Below are 14,937 nucleotides of genomic sequence, written 5' to 3' on the forward strand. Positions count from 1 at the left end.
AAATAATGCAAAAGTTAATTTTTTTTAAGTAAAAGATTTACTAGGTCCCATCTTGGGGGAATAGCCTGAGAGTTTGTCGCTTAAACACAGATGTAGCAATATCTTTTATTTTTCAGCGAACATGAAGTGCTTTTCTCATTGTCTTGCAGCAAGTAGATGTCTTTCCCCTTAGTTGGCACTACCATCCTTACCCCACATACAAACAGATACAATTTTAAAATTTTATTTTATTAGTATTCATTATTATTAGTGTGTGTGTGCATAAATGCCAGGGCACACATGTGGAGGTCAGAGGATAATCTCTCTCCTTCCATTGTGGGATTTGGTGCTCCAATTAGGGTTGTCAGGTTTGCGTGGCTAGCACTTTTACCCACTGAGCCATCTTGCTGGCCAACCCCATCCTTTTTAAGTATCCAGGTACTTGGTTGCATTAGGAAGCACCCTCTTATATTAGTCAATCCTCTATTTGTGAACCTTACTATAGCTTCCACTTTTTTTTCTAATCACAAGCAATACTAATATATTGGGAAGGTGACATTAGATTCTAGCAGGTCTAGAACTCTTTTTGTAGCCTAGGCTAGAGCCTCCAGCTAGCAGTAATCCCCCTGCTTTAGTCTTCTGAGTGATGGAATCATAGGTATGATCCATCGTAGATGTGCTTCTGACTAAATCTGCATCTGCCTGTGTTTCAGACCCTATTGCGTCATTTATAACTGTTTCCTCACAGTGCCGTGTTGAAGGACCAAGAGGAAATACAGAGGTCTCCAAAAGGAACTGCCTACCTAATTAAAGGGGAAATGTTTCCTATTGGTCCCTGGATGACATTGGTATTTTGATTCCATGATGTGGGGATTGAATGTGCAATCTGAGACCTTTGCACAGACAGTGGCTGGGATTCAGAGCTTTAGAAGATTAACTTGGTGAATGGGTCCATAAGGAAGAACAATAAACGGTGTAGACCCTCCAAGAAGAAAGCAGATGTTCACTGAGCTCTCCAATCGAGTCCCTGAGCCAGGAACTGTGTGCGCTAAATCCCCACAATCCTGGGAGGCAGGTGAAATTGTCTCCATTTTATAGATGATGACATTGAGGTTCAGTTGGTTAAACAGCATGCCAAAGTCACTCAACCAATGGACTGTGGAGCTGAGATGTGACCTCCAGAAGGAAAATTTGGAGCTTAGGGTGTTAGCCAAATTTTAGGAAAAGGTTAAGAACGGATATTCAAAAACAATATGTACACCTTAGTGCCATCTTGGACGTCAGTGGTTAGAATCAATTCCCAGTTCCCTCCTGTCCACACTTGGGGGTCTAGGAACAGGTGTTGGCCACTGTGGGGTGAGTTGCCCACAATGGAACAACTGCTTCAAAGGTTTGAGACCAGCCTTCCACGGGATTTTAGTGGAAGCCACGGAAAGGAGGTGTCACAATGGAGTGATGGATGGGAACAGGGAAAAGATGAACCACTGGCTAAGACTGGAACTTGGTTACTTCACAGGTGGACAGAAGAAAAATGGCCGGTGCCGGAGGCAGGAGGCTCAGCAAGAGCTATCCAGAGAACCAGCGGGTGGGCGTCCTGAAAGCCCAAGTCTCCTTTCCAGCCAGTGCTACTGTTTCTAATCATGGGAGGGGCATGCAGAGGCAGGGGAGAGCGGGAGGCTGGTACCCACAGGGCTGAGTACTCCACCGTTCATCCTCACCCTTTTTGCCCTTTAGGACAAAACCAGATGAGAGTCAGTAAAGGGGTGTGCGTTCCAGCTGTGGCCACGCCTGCCAGGGCTGAGACCCACAGCTGCAAACCTAGAGCAGGGGCGGGAGAGGGGGTGAGACTTGGCGCTGAGCCAAGAAGGTCTGGCTTCTGGGGAGCAACGGTGACTACATTAGGCTTCCATGAGCCCCACCCCTCAGTCCTTCTTCGCCCTCCCCCTCAGCAACGGAAAGCAGCGAGAAACGTGTTTTTATAAATAGCTCCAGCCCCAGCTGATTTGTAAATTCAGTGGGTTTTTTTGTGTCAATGACATCACCCTCCTCCCCATGGCAACCCCCGACGATATCAAAATTGCCAGGCAACGTTGGAGCTGCTCGCGCCCTAAAGGAGCAGGTCGCTGCCTGAGGATCTAATGGAGAAATCCCAAAGTGAGCTGGGGTGCACGGTGGAGGAGGGGCGCGCCGCGGCCGGGGCTACGGGGCCCTGATCAATCGGCCAGAGGAAGGCGGGAGAGGCTGCTGCTTGCTCCATAGCCTGGACACGCTGGAGGCTCCACGCCAGCTCCTCCTGAAAGCAGCGGCGGACCACAGCAGGTGGGGGGAGGGCACTGCTCTGTTCCTGACGTACCGGGAGCAGCAAGCAGCCATCCAGGTGACTAAGCCGGCCCACCGTCACTGAGTCACCCACCCGCCTTGGCTTTTCTTCCTTCCCCCTTTGCATCTGATTATTTGGGGAGCTGAAAACTTGGAGGTGTACCTGAGGCCCGCCCCTTCTCTAACTCTCCCCTCCCTGCCTCGGCTTGGAGGAAGATGGAACTCGCTGGGAAGCTGCCACTACCCCCTAAGGACATGGAAGGCACGGAGGGAGCCAGAGGTGCCCAGGGAGAGACCGCAGCTGGCAGAGTACAATAGCAGACATGGTGATCAGGCTGCCCCTGTGTCCTCTGAAGGTGCTAGAAGAGAAGGGGAGTCTGGTCCACACCGACTGGAGTCCTCCTGTGCTGGCTTTGAGCTCACCTCTCAAGGGGATCTTCCTGTAAGCGTGTGGCTTCCAGGACCATTGGTATTTGGAAAGCAAGGCTGGATTGGCATAGGCAGGCCTGTGCAGGTAGGTGGCTCCGTACTGGGTGTGGACCCACGTGTGTGAGAGGGTGAGGGTGTGTCAGAGTGTATGTGTCCAGCCAGATCTGAGGACAGCGGCTGGTCAGCTGAGAGCTGGGGATGGGGGCTTGATGGCATTGATCCTGCCCGATGCTGGGCGGGTCTAGTCTTGAATGCTTGCTGGGGAGAAGGGATTGCTCAGCAAACACATGGCCTGAGCCCACTAAAGGACAGCTGCCTGCTCAGGCCAATCCTTCCTGGGTCCACAAGACAGAGACATGGCCAAATGCAAGGTAGGAAGTGGTCCGGAGGCCTGGCCAAGCGTGGGAACTAAACTTAGAAGGCTTGGGGGTTGCAGGCCCATCGCTCCATCTTCCTGACATCCCTGGCACTCGGGGAATACCTTCCTAGCAAGCTCTTGTCACTCTCCTGTGCAGAGCTGGTCGTATGTCCCCTGCTAAGCTCATAAACACATTTAGCAAGCAGGCTACTCTCCAGGTCTCAGCTGGAGGTCACTCTGAAGTCCTGGGGTCCTCTTCCAGGCATGCCCCAGTGTGTGTCAGGCAGAGGGGTGTGGGCCCCCTGCCTCCCCCACACAACTGGCAGGCTTTCAGGCACACCGGTGAGTAAGCTGCCGCAGGGAGGGAGGTTGTGCCCACAGAGACAAGATGACACCAACCAGGAACCTTCCGGAGAAAAGAGGCTGACAGAGACAATCGCTGAGGTTTTTCTTTTTCTTTTCTTTTTTGCCTAAAGGTAGAGCAGCTTTCAGGGCTTCAGACAATCACCAGCCTGCGGTGGGAGAGGCTGAGGCCCAGTTGCCCGGAAGGAGTGCCAAGGTAAGGTCCCCACTGTGGCAACAGGCTCTGGATTCTTGAGTTGGGGACAGGGGGTCCATATATTGAGGTTGCTCCTCACCTAGAATAGAGACGCTAACTCCGTGTTCACAAAAAAAGCTGTGAGGTCCTGGACTAAAGATTCCCAAGGCGGCTTCCGGCTTGCCTCCACTCTTCAGGTAGATTTTGAAACAGCTCTGTGGGAACTGACTTCAGCCTCTGGGCTTGTTTCTGCAGTCCCTGAATTTGCTTCCTGTTTTCTCTGGACTGAGCTGGGGGCTACCAGGACTCCTTCCAAGGAGCCCTTCTCACTTGCCCCTCATGTAGTCACTCCACAAATATTTATGGCGCGTCCTCTGCCTACTGGATTCCTGCTCCCTGTTGGTGTCCTTTCCCTGAACTTAACCTGGCAGATTGACTCTGAAAGTCAGCAGAAGGCCAGGGCTAGGGGCCTGCCTGGGTGTGTGTGTGTGTGTGTGTGTGTGTGTGTGTGTGTGTGTGTGCTAGTGCTCCTTTAGTCTTGTCTGGGCTCCCAGCCTCTGCTCAGGGTTCTTGGCTGGTAGGCTCCCCAGGACCTCAGGCTCCTAAGACCCAGGCAGCACAGCCTCTGGTGTGGAATACCAAGGTCAGAGAATCCTGCATTTCTGCTGGGGTTCTGGTGGGGGTCTTTCCCTAAATTCGTTCTGATGGAAACTGAGTTCCCAGGGTGGGCTTGGGAACTCATCTAGTTAAGACTGACGATTAGCCTTTGGGCCAAGAAGAGTCTCCCTCTGTGGGCAGCTGTACACACATTTTTTTTTCTGTCAGTTAAGTCCAGGAACTCTAATGACAAGGACACCAGCTCAGTTGGCACCAAGAGCAAGCCCTTCTCGAAATATTAGATATGGGTGGAAACTCTGAGCCCCTGCAGGGCATAGAGGAACTACATAATCTTTCCGGTGAGCCCTCCCCCCACATACATATTGAGTACGTTTGGGATTTGCCAAGCATAGGGAAGGCACGGGCCAGTGGGGTTCCAGGGTGCTCTGTGTATCATTCTGCAGGATGACCAACATTGTCCCCTGTCCTGGGAGACTGTAGTGTGTTCTACACCTGGCTCCAGGACGAGGAAAATGAGCTGGTTCTGGAAGTGCTTCTCACTTCCTCCCAAAAGGTGACTCTTAACTGTGGGGTCCTTCTGGTCTGCAGAGCTGAGCAGAAGTCAGTGCCCAGCTGCGTGCAGAGTGGCAGATGCTGGCAAGAGTACCCAAGTGAGCAGTGGGCCCTCAGGGAGGCAGCTGGCTTGGCCAGAGGTAAACCTGGGGCAGAAGCCAGGCCATGGGCAGACGGGAAGGCTGCTGGGGGCTTCAGAGGGTTCAGTAAAGGCTCTGAGCTGGATTCTGGTCATGCCTGTCTCTACTGGAGTTTTTCTGCACAGAGGACTGGCAAGCCAGCCAAGAGATAGGCCAAGATCCTAGAAAATGGTCCTCCTTACCCACGTGACCCAGAGGGTCCTCCAATGAACTGAGTCTCCCTTGCAGAGGCAGAAAGGGTTCCTGGGAGACCTGTGGCTGGAAGCAGAGGGCTCTTCCTAGCTGCTGCCATCTAGACTCTCAGGAGAAAGACCCAGCAGTAGAGCTGGTGGTCAGATCTGGGCAGTACTAGGGTCCTGCAAACCTTATTATCAAGCATTTTGTAGACAGCTTTGAAAAAGAGCTCATTTCTGTGAGTCTTCTGGCATAAATGAGCTAGCTAGTAGCTTGGGGCAGAGCATAGGAAATGGAAAACACCTTAGCTAAGGTTGACCTTCCTGTGTGTGTAAGCTATGTACATGACCTGGGAGGGACCCCTCCCCTGCCCCCTCCCCACTCCACTTCCGTCATGAGTTAGACCCTGGGTACAGGAAGGGATAAGCAGAGAATTAGTACCAAGGAGATGAAGGAGACCTTGTCTTTTCTGCTGTTCTGTCTGTTATCACAGCACAATACATACAGCTAAGTAATTGGCACATGATGGAACTTTATTGGAACTACAGTTCTGGAAACTGGGAAGTAAGTCCACAGTCAAAGGGCTGACATTTAGCAAAAGCCTTGTGCTGAATGTGTCATCGCGTGGCAGAAGGCAGAAGGGCTACACACACGTCTACAGTACACCGTGACGAGGGTATTAATCCACTCACGAGGCTGGCGCCCTGGTGACCCAAACACCTCTCAACCCTGTTGCATCGGGGGTGGCCAGAGGACTGTGGCCTCTGGCAGGCTGTGGGGTGCAGTCAGTTCTTGTTCCTGCTCACTGGCTTGCATCTAGTGATTGCCTGGCTACTAAGTACCAAATCCAGATGGCTGGAAGAGGGAGTGGAAAAGAGAGAAACAGGGCCTGGGGGAGTTTGCAGGCCATAGAAGGATAAAGAGGGAAGTTTGGGGTCAAGGCCACGAGAAACCAGCTGAGCCACAGAACCAGGTTGCAGCTGGGTGGTTTTGTCCTCTGCTGGGCCCTGGTCTCATCTCTGAAGTTGTCACCCATGAGTCACCCATTCCAAATACTTTATGAACTCGAGCCTTTCCTGAACTAGAACTTCATAAAGTACCCCCTACTAAAATAAACAATAAAACAACCCTATGTTATGAGTGAACACTATCAGAGGAGGCAACCCTTACCTCCAGGTCCAGGCAAAGAGTGCTCAGGAATAAGTCAGTCAGACCTCGTATGGTGTCACTGTGCAGTGAGGAGCGCGTACCAGGCCTGCATTGCTGCTTCTGGTAACTTGGGTGAATTATTTCATGTCTCTTCCCCATTTCAGCTTCCTCTCCTGACCACAGAGATAATTAGCACCTGTGGGCTAGGGCTGTTGAGTGGGTAACCACGATGGTTCTGCCGAGACCATCAGAGGGGCAAGGTGCTGGCAGGAAGAGACCCACCTTATATAGGGGACCCGAGAGAGGCTTGCTGGGTGGCTGTGGAAAACGCTCCCCTGACAGAAGCCGAGGCATCACAATGCTGATGGTCCCAGGGCCAAGAGAGCTGGGGCGAATAGCAATACCAGATCCATTTGCCCCTGGAGCTGATTGTGTGCTCAGGCCCTTTAAGGATCCCCAGGCGACTGGTAACAGTCCCTTCTGAGGTACAGGGTTGAGGGTCCTGAGGATTTGGAGTGGGTTGTGCCCATGGAAGGGATGGAGAGGCGAAGTGGCCAAGTTCCACTCCTCTCTGGGCCTGACATCTTTTCTCACAGTGGTGGCTGCTGTTTTTTTTAAGAGCTGTGTACTCACCAGCCCCGCCTGAAGCGCAAAGCTTGAAGCATGCCGAGAGGACCACTCTGACGAGTGATGAGATGCTCAATCCCAAAGACTTTTTAAACTTTTCTTACCAAATGGTAATTCGTCATAGTAATTAAGAAAATGTAGCACCCTGTTCTGATTTCACCCAGACCACGATAGGTTTTTGTAGGCTGGGAGAAGTCATGTAAGTGCCCTCTCTGGACAAGGCCGAAGGACCTCAATCCCAGCAAAGGAACTCTCATATGGGTCAGTAACATCTACCAAAGCTCATTATGGCATTGTTGCAGTGCAGAGACCCAAGAATTTACAGAGGGATGCTGATGACCATTTTTGGACAATTGGGACTTTCCTGGGGCATGGATTTCTGCTAAAGTCCTATTTGATCAGCAAATCAGACATTGCTGTCCCGGGATGTATCTCTGGCTAAGGAGGAAGCATTGTGGCTGGGTCTTACCTCCTGACTTCAGGCTGCCCAGAGCTTGGAAAGGCTTCCCTGAGCACTCAGGAAGAGGAAGAGCAGAAACCTCAAGTCAGCTATGATTGCTCTGGCCTCTGATCCTCGGTGCAGCAGGAGCCCAGCCCACTCTCCCCTAGGGCAAATAGCAGCAAACCGGTCACCTTGCTCAAGGCTGCCTGCGTGGCACAGGGACTCCCAAAAGTCAAGGCAACAGCAGAGTTAAAACCGGGAGGACTGGTTCTGGAGTTTGGTTTCCTGGCCTGGAGCATCTCCAGCTCCATTTGTTTTCTTTCAGCTTCAAATGAGGCATCCTTTGAAACTGTGCAAGAAAGAAATGAGGTAGAAGGAGCTAGGGGACCAGTTATACCACAGCCACACGGCCAGGCCAGAGTACGCATTGCCCAGGAGAGGAAGGGACCACCCATAAATGAGTTGGCCCTCTTCGATGCTGCCGCACCTTCAAGAAAAAGGAGGTTCTCTCACAGGGCTTAGTTCTATTCTCATTGATTTATAGATGAAAGCAAGCTCAGAGAGAAAAAGTGGGTCCTGAGGTCACCCAGCTAACTAGAAACCCCACCTCCCTTGACCAGCAGCAGGCAAGAATGGCCCGTAGCTTGATGATTTCGGGAGAGGTGGCTCAGCCGGACAGTGTGAGGCTGCGCAGGTCCCTATGCCTCCTCTGGGCATGAGGGTCTCACAGGGGCCTGTGCTCTGCCATCTGCATTCTGCTCAGCGTGGAGCTTCAGTCTGGCCTGTGCTTATGAACCAAGTCTTCCCCAAGGACAGACATCATTCCTGGCACTCGGCCACTGACCAATAAACAGATCTAACTAATCTGTAAATGGATTGATTCAAGTTCTGTGTGTCCCAGGTAGTATCACAGGCTGAGAATGCCTCCTCAGGCCACGAAGGGGGCAGTGATGGGTGGATCTGGAAGTGAGAGAGTTTGGGCAGAGGGAAGAGAAGGCGTATGGAGAGAGGTATCTCAGATCGCTTTTTCACCAGTATTTATTTTCCTTTCCAGCAAGGAGTGTGTGTGTGCGCGCGCGCGTGTGCACACATGCACACACATGCGCGTGGGTGCTATATGTTGGTGTGCTCAACAAAGTACGGACCCATGAGGAAGCCAGAGGTTGACAGTAGTGTCTTCCTCAATTACTTCTCTACTTGATTTTTATAGAGATTTAATTTTATATGTATGTGTCTGTGTATGCAGACGCCATGTGTGCGTACATGCCGATGGAGGCCAGAAGAGAGGGGTGGATCCTCTGGAGCTGGACTTACAGGCAGTGCTGAGCCACATGATGCAGGTGCTAGGAACTGAACTTGGGTCTTCTGGAGCCTGGAGCTCACTATTTCACCTGGCCAGAGAGCCCTGGCGGTCTGTCTCCTGTTCACCCCAAGAGCTGGAGATGTACTCTGTGCTTACCTTAGCTAGCTGGCTTTTTGATGTGGTTTCTGGTGGGGGAGAAAGTATGGATTCAGGTTCTCATACTTACACGGCATGGACTTTGCCTACTGAGCCATTTCTTTAGACCTGAGGAAGGAATGCAAGTGTGTAGCTGTCACCCTTAGAGGTCAGTTCCCAGGAGGAGGAGGAGGGTGGTCCCATGTCAGCAGATCCGAGACAGGCAAGAAGACTTTAGGGTAGAACTTCTTGGAAGGAAATGTCCAATGTCCAGAAAGGAGGGGTGAGGCAGAAGTGTTAGCCCATGTGAGAGGTGGAGCCAGACTCACAGAAGTGGAGCAGGAAAAGCAGATATTCAGGACTTTATGGAAGCATGTAAGAGAAATGTGGTGGGCACCTCCTGGCTATCCACCAGCTAAACAGGGGCCCAGGAATGGGTGTGGTGATGGTGTGATCAGGACCCACCCTGTCAGTGTTCACAGGAATATTCCAGTAAGCAAGCAGGAGCTTTGCACACTGGAAAAGGAAATACCCAGAGAACAGGTAAGCACAGACCTGTCAAGTGGCAGTTAAGCAAACCACGTCTTCAAATATCAACCCAGTGGCCAGAGCGCCCTAGAACCCACACCGCGCAGACCCTGTGGTGTGCATGCAATTACACCTACGTATGGTCTTCTCTTCCAATAGTTGGGGTGGTACTTGATTTGGGGGGGGCAACATCATACTCCCTCAGAAGCTTTGGTCCTCATCTGGCCAGGCACAGGTCTCCCCCATCCCCCTACCATTGCCATCTGTCCCTCTCTGAAAGTCAGACCCAAGGATGCCACAGTCGTAACCCTGCCCCAACCTCAGACCTGGGCAACAGAGAGAAAGAGGATAATGGAGGGGGCCTATTCAAGGGGGCTTCCAGCTGTTAGTTCAGCCAGTAGCAGTGGTAGTCAGAGAGCTGAAGTGACAGCCAAAGGCATTGGATGGAACTTTGGGGGCCATTACACGTAGAGCCCGCAAAGCAATTGTGGCAAGAAGATATTAAATGAATCTATCATGCCTCTACGGCGAGAGTCCTTGCTGTAGAGACAGCTTTGCTCCCAAGCCTTCCCAGGCTGGCTCAGCTCATCATCCATGTACCCGGGAAGAATGCCATGCTCTGCAGAGAGGCCTGTGTTCCTGCACGGCTCATCTTGGGATATCAGACCCCCTTGGGAATGTCTGGCTAACTGAACCCCCTCCCCATGCCAGTTTTTATTTGGGAGACAGTCTAGAAAGGGTCAGAATTTGAGAAAAAGCAGCCAGAAAGAGACTGTTGTGGATGAGGCTGTCTCTTTCTGCTGAGGCCAGCATACAACTGAGCTCTTATTCCATCATCAGGTGGATGAGTGGTCCCATCAGGTGGGCACCCATGGACTTTTCCAACCCCAACTAGACCCCAGGTAGGTCCAGGGTTCTTTTTCTGGGCAATGACATAGATAGATCTGTTGAATCATTTGAGTATCAGCAGGCAGTAACTTTATCTTCTGGAAGAATCCTGGGATTCTGCTCTGCAGCAAACCACAATGGACTTGACTGCTCTTTATGGAAGGTGTGTGGATACACTGTGTGTGTGTGTGGTGTGTTTAGCCTCCTTGCCTCTTTATCAACTGTGTTCCCTCTGTTTGGAGGTACCAGTCCTAAGGACCCCTTTACCCTAACGCTCATCACTTTACCTTCCCAAGGGAAGAGAGCAAAGTTTCCCCATTATCTACATCAAGAAACCAAAACTGAGGTCGTGATAAACATCTATAAAGTCCAGGGGGCTCTCGTCCTGCAGGAATCCATGGTTTCTACAGCTAGACCCTGTCTGCCTCCTCCTGCAGGCGGGCCCAAGGTTCTCCTCCAACTCATGCTGCAGGCCCTTGGAGATATGCCCTGGGCTCTTGCCCCATCAGCAAATGAGTATTGTCTGCCACGGCGAGGCATTGGCCAGGACCAACCCCAGAGCAGAAAGAGACAGGTCTGGAACATCCTAGAAGCAAGGAGTGAAAGCAGAAATCCTCCAGAGAGTGCCCGCTCCTGGGGCAGGGAATTGCGGGAGCTCCTCCTCCCCCTGCCTGGAGTGTTGGCTGCCTGCCTCCCAAGCAGCCTCTGAATGTGAGACTCAGGTTGTCAGGCCCCTTTCGGTCTGTGATAGACAGACAGCTTGAGGAGGATCTGCAGGCAGGGTGCTGACTCATGACCATTGAAACCTAGTACTTGGTTCCTCACAGGGGATTCCGTGACCACCTTAGCCTTGCATATATGGTAGTCCTCACGCCCTAACTCAGATCTGGAGTGGAAATATCCCAGGTACCAGACTCACCCTTCCTGCAGAGTGGTGTAAGCTGGCCTCTTCCCACTGCCAACTGTTCAGACTGCTCTTGGCCTCAGGGACTTCTGAACTTCAGGTTAAGAGAACTCACCGGGAGTCGTATGAGTGTGGCCCCTCCACTCAGTAACCGGCTTAGGCCACAGGCTGCTGTGCAGGACAGCACAGCCATGCGCCTTATATGCAATGCTGGTTCTCATGGTTCTGGAAGCTCAGAAGTCCAAGGTTAGGATGCCGGGAAATCTGGTGTTTAGTGAAGGCCCATGTCCTGGTTTATGAGTGGTTGTCTTTTCACAATACCATCTAGAGACTGGGGCTAACTCTGGGGCTGCTTGTGTCGAACACTAATCCCATTCATGAGGTTTATGGTTTTTTGTTTGTTTTGTTTTGTTTGTTTGTTTGTTTTTAGAGTACGAAGCCCATGCTCTGGCAGCTCCAACAAGCTCTCAGTCACCTCACTGGTAAAGCCAATTAAAGAAAGAAGTAGTGGGGTTTGGGAGTGGGGCAAAAAAAATATCTATTCAATATGGTCACATAGGGAAGAGGAACAAAAGAAGGGATTCAGTGACACCTCCTGCCCCCTCCCCCCTCCCCCCCGCAAGTCCATCTTCAGGAGCACTAACAGGTTTAGCTTTAAATAGAGGACAGGAAGTCTGTATAACTCCCTAGTCCTAGGCAAGGTGTGGTTCTACCATTAGGTGCCCATCTTTGTCTCGGCCATATCCTGCGAGGTGGGTGGATAGGCTGTCAGAAGTCTGTGAAGTCCCTTCCTGGGAGGCAAGTTCTGGCTGGCACCGGAGCTTCAGCTTATCCCTTCCCTTAGAAAGGAATTCAAGCAGAAAATCATGATTCTTTGCTGTTCGCTATCTCATAGATTGCATACCTCGAAGGGAGGGGCGCAAGTGTTTCTCATTTTAGAATATTTCCCTGCTAACCTGGAGAGATATTTTGTCCTTGGTGGGTGCTTGTTTGTTTCTGGAGACAGTTTCTCTGTGTAGCCCTGGCTGTCCTGGAACTCTCTCTGTAGACCAGGCTGGCCTGGAACTCACAGAGATTCGCCTGCCTCTCCTGGGGGTGGGGGCTGGAGTTAACTACCACGGTAGTTACAACGGGCCTTAAGGTGCTAACCACCTCTGACACCTTGTCTCCTAATAACCTTCTCATATTGGTGATTAGATAGATCTCAACATAGGGATGGGTAAGCGTGTGCGTGGGTGTGGGGGACCCATGCATTTGCGTTACAGCAGAAATTAGTCCTTTCTTAGCCACCCTGTACCTCAGTTTCAATCACCTGTAAAGTAATAATAATGCTATGTTAATAACTTCCACCAGGGTTGTTTTGCAGACAGAGTGAGGCAGGCAGCGTAAGCTCTTAGCTTACACCTCAGGGCTCCACCCACAGGAAGCGTTCAGAAACTGGAGGTGTGATTACTCCTGATAGGGGAGAAGGGGCGTCCACAGATAGGAAACTACAGTGAGCAAGGGAGCTTGTTAGCAAGCTCCTGGTTCCCAGGAAGCTTTTCAAGTCCTGAAGAGAAAGGTGCAGAGACGGATAATGTGTTTGTATTTCTAAACCACAAGTTGATCTATATCTTTTCTCTTTGGCCCTAACCTGGGCGCCCAGCCCTGGCGGTACCAGTCAGATGTTACAACAGGCCCGACAGCCACTGGCTGAGATTGAATTGGGAAGTACTCACCCCACCCTATGTGCCACCCTGAGGCCCTTGAAGACTGCGCTGGCTGGCTGGCTGGCCAATACTCCAAGAGTCTGTGTTTTTCTCCAAGGCCTGATGTGTGGATGGCAGTACATGAACTCCCTTGGCAACAGACCTATGCCAGAGACCAAGTCTCCTCAAGGGAGCGCAGCGCCTGGCGTCCCATATCCTTGGCTCCACGGTGGAGGAAACAGGCCCAGGGCAAGGTGTGTGCACACTGGAGGCAACGCTGTCCTTCTGACTGTTGCTAGGACTTTCCTGCTCTCTCCTCCGAGGCAGGGTTGAGCTGGGCATGGGTCAGTGTAGCCCAGAGAAGAGGGAAAGGCACAAGCCAGAGTCAGCCACTCAGTCTGTCCTGCATATCCCAGTCATCCCGACCGACAGGGCATCATCCAACCCAGTGAGCTGAACCTTGGGTAGAAGCAGCGGAAAAAGGAAAATATAGAAACAGGACTTGATGTGGTGAGCGGTCCCCTAGTGTAGCCGTGTACTGAGATGGAAAGTTTTTCTCTAGGAAAGCTTAGTGATAATCTGGTTTGGTTAGCTTCATCGATGGAGGAGTCATTACCTGCTTGGTCCATCTTGTTTGGGAGGCCCTGCCTTTCTTGAGGCCTCAGGCCCCAATTCAGCTTCCACGGGTGGAGGAGAGACCCGGTGTTTTCTAAATCTATTCCCTGTAAGAAAAGGATGAAACTTGGTTAATATCTACTCTGGGATGTGTCGACCTTGGTTCAAACCAAATTAGGTACTAGTTGATTCCTGGTAATATGCTAATGTTTATATTTTATTGTAGTTTAACAATTCAAATTAATGCTTAGAGCTATGGTTTGGGCATAAAAACATATTTTACTAAAAGATGGTAATTCACATGTACACTTGTGGATCAGTAAAAAGTAATTTAGGGTGTTGATTCTAGATTCAATGCTACATTTCCTTCCAAATTTGGTTTGCAGTTCATTTCAAATCCACAGCACCCAATCTCCCCCATCTCTCTACACAGCACAACCTCCTTCTTATAGCCAATGTCAGGCAAGTACCTAGGCCCCGGGGTGACTGATCTATGGGGAAGCCATATTGTGTCGCTTCAAGGAACTCAGGAAGCTTCCTGGCTGGCCAAGAGGGAAGGGCTTTGCTCATAATGTCCAGAGAAAAGAGAATCACTTAGGAAAGACTGAGAGAGGAGAAAGGAAAGACAGAGCAAGGAGTGAACAGACATGGATTGTACATATGTGTGGGTCTGAGAGAACCCGTGATCAGCTGCCGAAGCTTCCGCGCCCCCCTTCCACAGCACACAAGGCTGACACCATTGCCTTCTCCAGTACAATGAGGGTATGGAGATCTGAGGTGCAACCACAATAGGTTTAGAGTTTTGTGAGGCTGTCGAGTTCCCATAGATCATCTTTATTCAGGTTGGTGGGAGCCCTAGAGTAAACTCCAGGGGAGCAACCAAGCCCACAGTGCGGTGACTTATGCAGAGACAGCACCAATACGGCTAAAGGAGCCCTAAAATAAACTCCAGGGAAGCAACCGAGCCCACACTGCAGGCGACTTATCCAGAAACAGCACCCACATGGCTAAAGAATCAGTGAACAAAAATGTGTGGCGAACATGATGTCAATGAAAAACCAAATTTGAGATACCCAGCAATGGTGGCAAAAGAAACAGTCCTGTACTGCTCGGTATCTTGTGTCCCCTGTCTGTGACTGACACCAGCAGCCACCTAGCCCTATATGAAGCAGCCATTTGGGTTCCAGATGTCAGCATTTCTAAGCTAGAATCCCCTCAGCCCTCAGCGAGTAAAGTTCTCTCCAAGGGTCCAAGTGAAAGACAGCAAAGGTCTTTCTTTTCCTTGTTTGGGGAGGAGACAGACAGGTGGCCACTGCCCCTCCCTCAAAGCAGGTAGAGGGCTCTGTCCCGCTGAGACTTCATCGTCCAGTTTCTGGGTGCCACGCTGCTGGAAGCGATCTCTACCCCCTCAAAATCCCTTTTCTGTGATCTTAAAACCACAGAAAGTTCTCAGGAGTAAGTCAGGGTGACAAGGAAATATCGGGATTCCTTTATATCCTGCTCTCTTGCCTGCACAAGGACCCGGGAAGTCGCAGGGCTGGGGAACTTGTC

The 14,937-nt window shown here is 51.1% G+C and overlaps 1 protein-coding gene across 5 annotated transcripts in view; it reads left to right on the forward strand.

Annotated features, from left to right (window-relative positions):
* The first annotated feature begins 1,822 nt into the window (after positions 1-1,822).
* The window catches only part of Pak6 (p21 (RAC1) activated kinase 6), a 33,750-nt gene continuing 20,635 nt past the window's right edge, over positions 1,823-14,937 (forward strand). For 2 of the 5 annotated variants that reach the window (XR_012909694.1, XM_075961775.1), the window contains exons 1-2: positions 2,050-2,812; positions 3,562-3,644. The gene's annotated coding sequence lies outside the window, so the exon portion shown is untranslated. Of the gene's footprint in view, positions 2,817-2,849; positions 3,099-3,561; positions 3,645-9,245; positions 9,307-14,937 lie in introns of those variants that run through there. The other 3 variants (XM_075961778.1, XM_075961774.1, XM_075961777.1) reach the window with 3 other exon arrangements.

This window comes from Microtus pennsylvanicus, chromosome 2 (genome assembly GCF_037038515.1).
Source record: "Microtus pennsylvanicus isolate mMicPen1 chromosome 2, mMicPen1.hap1, whole genome shotgun sequence".
In the NCBI taxonomy this organism is placed as follows: Eukaryota; Metazoa; Chordata; class Mammalia; order Rodentia; family Cricetidae; genus Microtus; species Microtus pennsylvanicus.